The 7,500-nt window shown below is 46.1% G+C and overlaps 2 non-coding genes across 2 annotated transcripts; both read right to left on the bottom strand.

Annotated features, from left to right (window-relative positions):
• Positions 1-226: 226 nt before the first annotated feature.
• On the bottom strand, positions 227-379 carry LOC115321356. Its single transcript, XR_003918780.1, has one exon. It is a non-coding gene; the product is annotated as a 5.8S ribosomal RNA (ribosomal RNA).
• Positions 380-817: 438 nt separating this feature from the next.
• Positions 818-2,633, bottom strand: LOC120845591. Its single transcript, XR_005716793.1, has one exon. It is a non-coding gene; the product is annotated as a small subunit ribosomal RNA (ribosomal RNA).
• Positions 2,634-7,500: the final 4,867 nt, after the last annotated feature.

Here is a 7,500-nt window from a genome sequence, read left to right as displayed (position 1 = left end):
CGGGATTTTCCACAAACGGTATTCATCGAGTTTCGTTTTCCCATGCAGTGTTCGATAAAAACTCGTAGGAGGAGGAGGACTGGTTAAGCGCACGCGTGCAATCGCACCACTCGTGCATTTGCTCAAAGAAAACGCAACGCAAGAAAGCATAAAACTGCGTGCTGCCCACGATCCGACACAGTCAAAACGAGGTAGAAAACAAATTCTCCTCTCTTGATATATGATCCGACCCTCACACAGACGAAGCCACGGGAAGGCCCGAGGCCGCAATGTGCGTTCAAAGAGTAAGTGCTCAGTGTGTCCTGCAATTCACACCAAGTCTCGCAGCTGGCTGCGTTCTTCATCGACCCGAGAACCGAGTGATCCACCGCTTAGAGTCGTGTCAATGTTTTTTTTCAATCAGTACGACAAAACACAAGTTGTTGTTTTTTTTCGCGCGCGGCACATCCCATGCCATCTCGAAAGCGCAAAAAAAAAAGCTTCTTCGCAAACGCCTCTTCGTTAATCAAAACAAAAGGGCGATCCTCGAGAAGAGACGAAAAAGGGGGCGATGCGCCTTTTGTAACCCGCGGATTGTCCCGGTGCACTTGAAATCTCCTCTCAATCGAGGCAGCAGAGGGCTCCCGCTGGGCGCATCATCGAAAGGAACGGAGGCCACCCAAAGAAAAAGGCACATCCGAACCACAGTTTTTTTTTTTTTTTTGTGCCGTCCCGACGGCATCCAAGCTTGGTCGGGATCGGCGCCAGATAAATTCGCACATCGAGTCCATTCCCCGTACAAGAGGAAGAAGACAAAACGATGCCAAATAACATCCGGTAATGATCCTTCCGCAGGTTCACCTACGGAAACCTTGTTACGACTTTTACTTCCTCTAAATGATCAAGTTTGGTCATCTTTCCAACACACCGGCGCAACCGAAAGGCCGCTCCGGGTATCGGTCCGAAGACCTCACTAAATCATTCAATCGGTAGTAGCGACGGGCGGTGTGTACAAAGGGCAGGGACGTAATCAACGCGAGCTTATGACTCGCGCTTACTGGGAATTCCTCGTTCAAGGGGAACAATTGCAAGCCCCTATCCCAATCACGAAGGAGGTTCCACGGGTTACCCAGTCTTTACAGACAGGGATAAAAACACGCTGCTTCCTTCAGTGTAGCGCGCGTGCGGCCCCGGACATCTAAGGGCATCACAGACCTGTTATTGCTCTGTTTCGTGCGGCTAGGAGCCGCTTGTCCCTCTAAGAAGGGTGCAAGGTGCAGAGAACCACGCACCTATTTAATAGGCTAGAGTCTCGTTCGTTATCGGAATTAACCAGACAAATCGCTCCACCAACTAAGAACGGCCATGCACCACCATCCACCGAATCAAGAAAGAGCTCTCAATCTGTCAATCCTCCCAGTGTCCGGGCCGGGTAAGTTTTCCCGTGTTGAGTCAAATTAAGCCGCAGGCTCCACTCCTGGTGGTGCCCTTCCGTCAATTCCTTTAAGTTTCAGCTTTGCAACCATACTTCCCCCGGAACCCAAATACTTTGGTTTCCCGGAAGCTGCCCGCCGAGTCATTTGAGTAACTCAGGCGGATCGCTGGTTGGCATCGTTTATGGTTAGAACTAGGGCGGTATCTGATCGCCTTGGAACCTCTAACTTTCGTTCTTGATCAATGAAAACATTCTTGGCAAATGCTTTCGCAGTAGTTCGTCTTGCGACGGTCCAAGAATTTCACCTCTAGCGCCGCAATACGAATGCCCCCGTCTGTCCCTCTTAATCATTATCCTGTATTCCAAAAACCAACAGAACAGAAACAGGATCTTGTTCTATTATTCCATGCACTGTTATTCAGGCGAATCGCCTGCGTTGAGCACTCTAATTTTTTCAAAGTAAACGCGCCGGCCAAAGCAAGGCACCTGATGAAGGGAACCAAGCCACGACAGGCATGATGTTCAGCACGGGCCGTAACGTGGTGTCCACGCACTTCCCGCCTGTAACTGAGATCCAACTACGAGCTTTCTAACCGCAGCAACTTTAGTATACGCTATTGGAGCTGGAATTACCGCGGCTGCTGGCACCAGACTTGCCCTCCAATGGATCCTCGTTAAAGGATTTAGAGTGTACTCATTTCAATTACGGGGCCTCAAAAGAGTCCCGTATTGTTATTTTTCGTCACTACCTCCCCGTGCCGGGAGTGGGTAATTTGCGCGCCTGCTGCCTTCCTTGGATGTGGTAGCCGTTTCTCAGGCTCCCTCTCCGGAATCGAACCCTGATTCTCCGTTACCCGTAACAACCATGGTAGGCGCATAACCTACCATCGACAGTTGATAAGGCAGACACTTGAAAGAAACGTCGCCGGCTCGTGGCCGTGCGATCAGCACAAAGTTATCCAGAGTCACCACACAAAACGGAGCGAAGCCCGATTGATCTTGGTCTAATAAAAGCACCCGTCGCCCCGAGGGGCTTCGGGCTCACTGCATGTATTAGCTCTAGAATTGCCACAGTTATCCAAGTAGGAAGAAACGATCTAAGGAACCATAACTGATTTAATGAGCCATTCGCGGTTTCGCCTTGTTTCGGCATGTACTTAGACATGCATGGCTTAATCTTTGAGACAAGCATATGACTACTGGCAGGATCAACCAGGTAATCTTTTCGTGGTGGGTCGCCCAAAACCATACCAACGCGCGGACGCGGGGCCACCGTCAGGCGCCTCTTACGAACCGCAAAAACACACAACGCTTAGGAATTACTTCCAAATCCAAGAAGAAATGAAGCACGTTCGAGCGCGCAGCCGGAATATACCCGACCGAGGTCGGTACCGACGCGGCAAGAAGCGCATAAATTTCTTTCTCGTCGTAGCAACAGAAAGTCGTACGCCAAAAAAATCATTGACGACGCCTTCGCAGCGTTGCCGAGCTTTCAGGTCCCGTGAGGACGCGAGGACGCACCCCGGCCTTCGGTCAGAACGCACTCGTCATTTCACACCGTTCGGTTAGCGCGGACGCTCCGAAACACCCTCCTCTCGCATTCGTTTTCAAGACACAGGTGCACCCGAGAACCGACCCCAACGGCAGACGCCAGAGATCGCAGGTACCTTGCTGTAACGACCATGCGGCGGAGGCAGCGGCCGAGACGGCGACGAAAGGCGTCGGCGACGTCGTCAGACGCCGCTCGCACCAATCGAACGCTCGACAGACCCCACCTCCACATAATAGCACCGATAAGTATAAAGAAGATCCTTCAAGAGCATTCTGTACATAGTTTGTGGTTATCAGTTTCGGTGACTGACTGACTGACTTGCTGACTTACTGTCTCTCACTTATGTGGCTCCTCGTTATTCAGTATCATTTATTTGTCCTTCTTTCTTTCTTATTTTTTCCCCTCTCTCTCTCCTTATATATATATATATATATATATGTATGTATGTATGTTTGTGTGTATATATATATATATATATAAATGTTCTTTTTTTCCTGTCTGCCTCTATGTATACATACATACGTACATACATCCTACCCCTATAAAAAAAATTATTTCTCGCTTTTTATTAAAAACGTGCTGACCCCTGCTTGACTCTGATTACTTCTTTTCGACTTTCAGTTTATGTTAACATGGTCAACAGAAAGTTTATCGACTTTGTTATTACAAAGTAAACCAATATTTACACGGGGCGTTTCATGCGTTTTGAATTGTGTCAGAGCCGAACAATGAGCGCTATAGTAAGTGAGATTGTCACTGCTTTTAATCCGAATGCTCGCGGTATCGCGCGTGTTTACGACAGGCTTCATAATAGGCAATTTTCTTTCTTTACACTACTCTTCTTTGCTCACTTCATTGTTTCTACCATTGGTTTCGTTTGGAAGGCCCCGCCACTTAGTTTCCGACAAAGTCCTCTCAAGGAACGAAGTGAGAAGCACGGGATTAACAAAAGAAAAAGATGCGTGTTTTCTAGCGGTTACCCGTGTCGCTTTGCGACACGGGCTTTCTGGCGCTTTCAACTGGGCGAGAGCCGAACACTGTACAATACTGCACTTGCGACGGGCAGCGCTTTCAAACGGAATACTGGAAATCTCGCTTACTTTTCTGGCAAGTTTGATAGGAGACAAATATTATTCTTTTCACGCGAATTGTTCGCTCTATTTCTAATCTCTCTCTTCCGTGTCCTTGGCATGGAACGCCCGCTTCGTCTCCCACAAAGTACTTCCGAGGAATCAAGTGCAAATCACGCGACTTTAAAATGTGCGTGTTTTCTAGCGGTTACCCGTGTCGCCAGGCGACACGGGCTTTCTGGCGCTTTCAACTGGGCGAGAGCCGAACAATTTACCCTACTGCACTTGCGACGGGCAGCGCTTTCAAACGGAATACTGGAAATCTCGCTTACTTTTCTGGCAAGTTTGATAGGAGACAAATATTATTCTTTTCACGCGAATTGTTCGCTCTATTTCTAATCTCTCTCTTCCGTGTCCTTGGCATGGAACGCCCGCTTCGGCTCCCGCAAAGTACTTCCGAGGAATCAAGTGCAAAACACGCGACTTTAAAATGTGCGTGTTTTCTAGCGGTTACCCGTGTCGCGAGGCGACACGGGCTTTCTGGCGCTTTCAACTGGGCGAGAGCCGAACACTGTACACTACTGCACTTGCGACGGGCAGCGCTTTCAAACGGAATACTGGAAATCTCGCTTACTTTTCTGGCAAGTTTGATAGGAGACAAATATTATTCTTTTCACGCGAATTGTTCGCTCTATTTCTAATCTCTCTCTTCCGTGTCCTTGGCATGGAACGCCCGCTTCGTCTCCCACAAAGTACTTCCGAGGAATCAAGTGCAAATCACGCGACTTTAAAATGTGCGTGTTTTCTAGCGGTTACCCGTGTCGCGAGGCGACACGGGCTTTCTGGCGCTTTCAACTGGGCGAGAGCCGAACACTGTACACTACTGCACTTGCGACGGGAGCGCTTTCAAACGGAATACTGGAGATGTCGCGTGCTTTACTGCCAAGCTCAATAAGAGACGAATTTCTTTCTTTTCACGGGAATTATTTCCTCTATTTCTAATCTCGCTCTTTCGTTTCATTGGGAAAGAACGCGCGCTTAGTTAGCCGCAAAGCAGTCTGAATTAATCACGTCCAAAGTACAGAATTTTACTATAGTGTTTTTACCGGTTGACCGCGTCAGAAAGCGTACCTTTCCGACGAGGTCTGTGTCGCTTTGACGTGAGCGGGAGCAACGCGATTTGGGCTAGTGCACGCGAGATTGGCAGCGCTTCAAATTCCAGTACTGTAGATATTGCGTGCATTTTTTACACGCTTGAGGATGTGGGATTTTCTTTCTTGTGACGTGACCCGTTTGTCAAATTGTGTCTCGCTTTTTGGTATCGTTTAAGAAGCCCGTCCGCTTACAATCCTAAAAAAGAAAAAAAAAGAAATTAGTAAAGAAAGACGCCCATACTTTTTTGTTGCTCTTTCTTTTATTATCTGCGAAGGATTTTAATTTGTGTAAGTTTTGTTTACCGTCCCGACTACGTAGGCGTTCGTACATGCCCGTCCTCGCGCCTCGAATTGTGTGCGAGCGAAATCAATCTCCCCAAGCTAGCTTCATAAATTGCTCGAAAATCGAACGTGAGGAAAGCCAGAGATACGTGGTTTTCACAGGTCGTGCAAGATTAATCCATAAAGTGCGATATTGGTATATATATATATATACATACATACACATACATGATTTCTGCGAGAAATAGGAAGACAAAAAGACCATGTTCAAGCATAATATAGGAACATTGACACTTTGCACACACAAGGGAGGTCAAATGGCAGGTTTTTCTTCCTTGTGCAGGAAACTTTATTGCAATGTCAGAAGGGAAGCTCCACTCTAGAATAGTGCGCTCAATAAAGGAGGAAAGGAAATGCACTTGAAAACCTTCACAGTTCAAGTAAGAAAACATTTCGAAACGACAGTTTGTTTTCTTGCAGGGAGGAGAAGAGGGGAGAGAGGGAGGGAGGGAGGGAGGGAGGGAGGGAGGGAAGGAAGGAAGGAAGGAAGGGGGGGGGGGTGCCATGCACGGTGAAGACCAGAGTGTCGAACCGAAAACCGAAGCGAACGAAAAACCGGAACCGAGGAGTTAGTTTCAGCCGAACCGAAACTGACCCGCCAACTTGGAACTGTACGGAAGAAAATATAACTGTCTATTAGTCTGACGATGAATAGAAGTACAAGGGTGTACGGCAGGGATAGCTGAAAAAAAAAGGCTCTATGGACTTGGAGCGGCAGCCCAAAGTCGATGACGACGAAAAGAAAGCACACAGTTTCGGAAAACAGGCGGTAAGAAAGCGACAAATTAAGTAGCCGTCATGTCGAGTTGATTGCTTAGCTCTATTTAAGATGAAGGAAAAAAAAAAAGTAGCACAATTGATGCTTACTTGCTAAATTGAATCAACCATTATCTTGTAAAGAAAAAAAACCTCAAATGCCAATCACCTGTATTTTAGGCGACCCAACAGACTGATAACTTTTAAATTCAGGCTAAAATATAACAAAAAAAAACAAAAAAAAACAAGGAAAGACAGATATGTATGTAGCTTGTCATTTACTGCTCCATCAAATTTAAATAAAGCAATTTATTTCTCGGCACCTGAAAATAAGCGAACCCTACAAATGAATGGAAAGATACCCGTTTGCACTCTTGAAATAGTGCCTATTACGAAAAGAAGCACCAGGTAAATATAATATCACTTTAGCTTCTTCTTTTTCTTTTTAATACGGTACGCTGTTGGTTCATCTTAGTAAAATATATAAAATAGCGCAAAAAAGACGAGGACAAGGAGTATACAGGACAGGCACTCACTTTCAACTAGTTTTATCCAGGAAAAGTAAACATACATATATAGCTTTTATTCACGATAAGTGCCGAGGGCAGCCGAGAAGGCGGCAATAGCCCCGGATGGTTTGATCGTGCTGGGAGACACCAGCATCCCAGCTCAAATATCTTCTACCCTTAAGAATATGTGCTGCTTTGCCTGTCGTGTGTATATACATGTTCACTTTTCCTGAATGAAACTAGTTCAACATCAGCGCCTGTCCTGTATACCTCTTGTTCTTCTATTTGTTGTGCTATTTTAATGTCCTACATTACTTTTGTGCTCCCGCAAATCGAAGCAAACCAATAAAAAATTCGGTTCGACACTCTGGTGGAAACTAAAAGCTTAGAAAGAAAGAGGAAAAAAAGAAAAATCAAAACATTTCTACAATAATGATAAGCAGGAGGAGGAGGAGGAGAACAAGAAGGCTAATAATGTGGAAAAAAAAGACACGACCCAAATAAATCAATACAAAGGATGGTATAAGTCATGCATACTTACCACATGTAAAATTAATTAAAAAAAAATAAATTAGAAAACAAAAATGTGTATTTATATATATATATATTTTTTTTTCTTTTATCCAGAGGCTTTGGCGCACGCACAGCACTGCACTGCACTGCACTGCACTGCACTGCACTGCACAACACAACACAACGACAG

Source organism: Ixodes scapularis, unplaced genomic scaffold (genome assembly GCF_016920785.2).
Source record: "Ixodes scapularis isolate PalLabHiFi unplaced genomic scaffold, ASM1692078v2 ptg001158l_1___fragment_4___debris__unscaffolded, whole genome shotgun sequence".
Taxonomy (NCBI): domain Eukaryota; kingdom Metazoa; phylum Arthropoda; class Arachnida; order Ixodida; family Ixodidae; genus Ixodes; species Ixodes scapularis.
The sequence above is the reverse complement of the archived record's forward strand: the minus strand, read 5'-3'. Positions and strand labels throughout refer to the sequence as shown.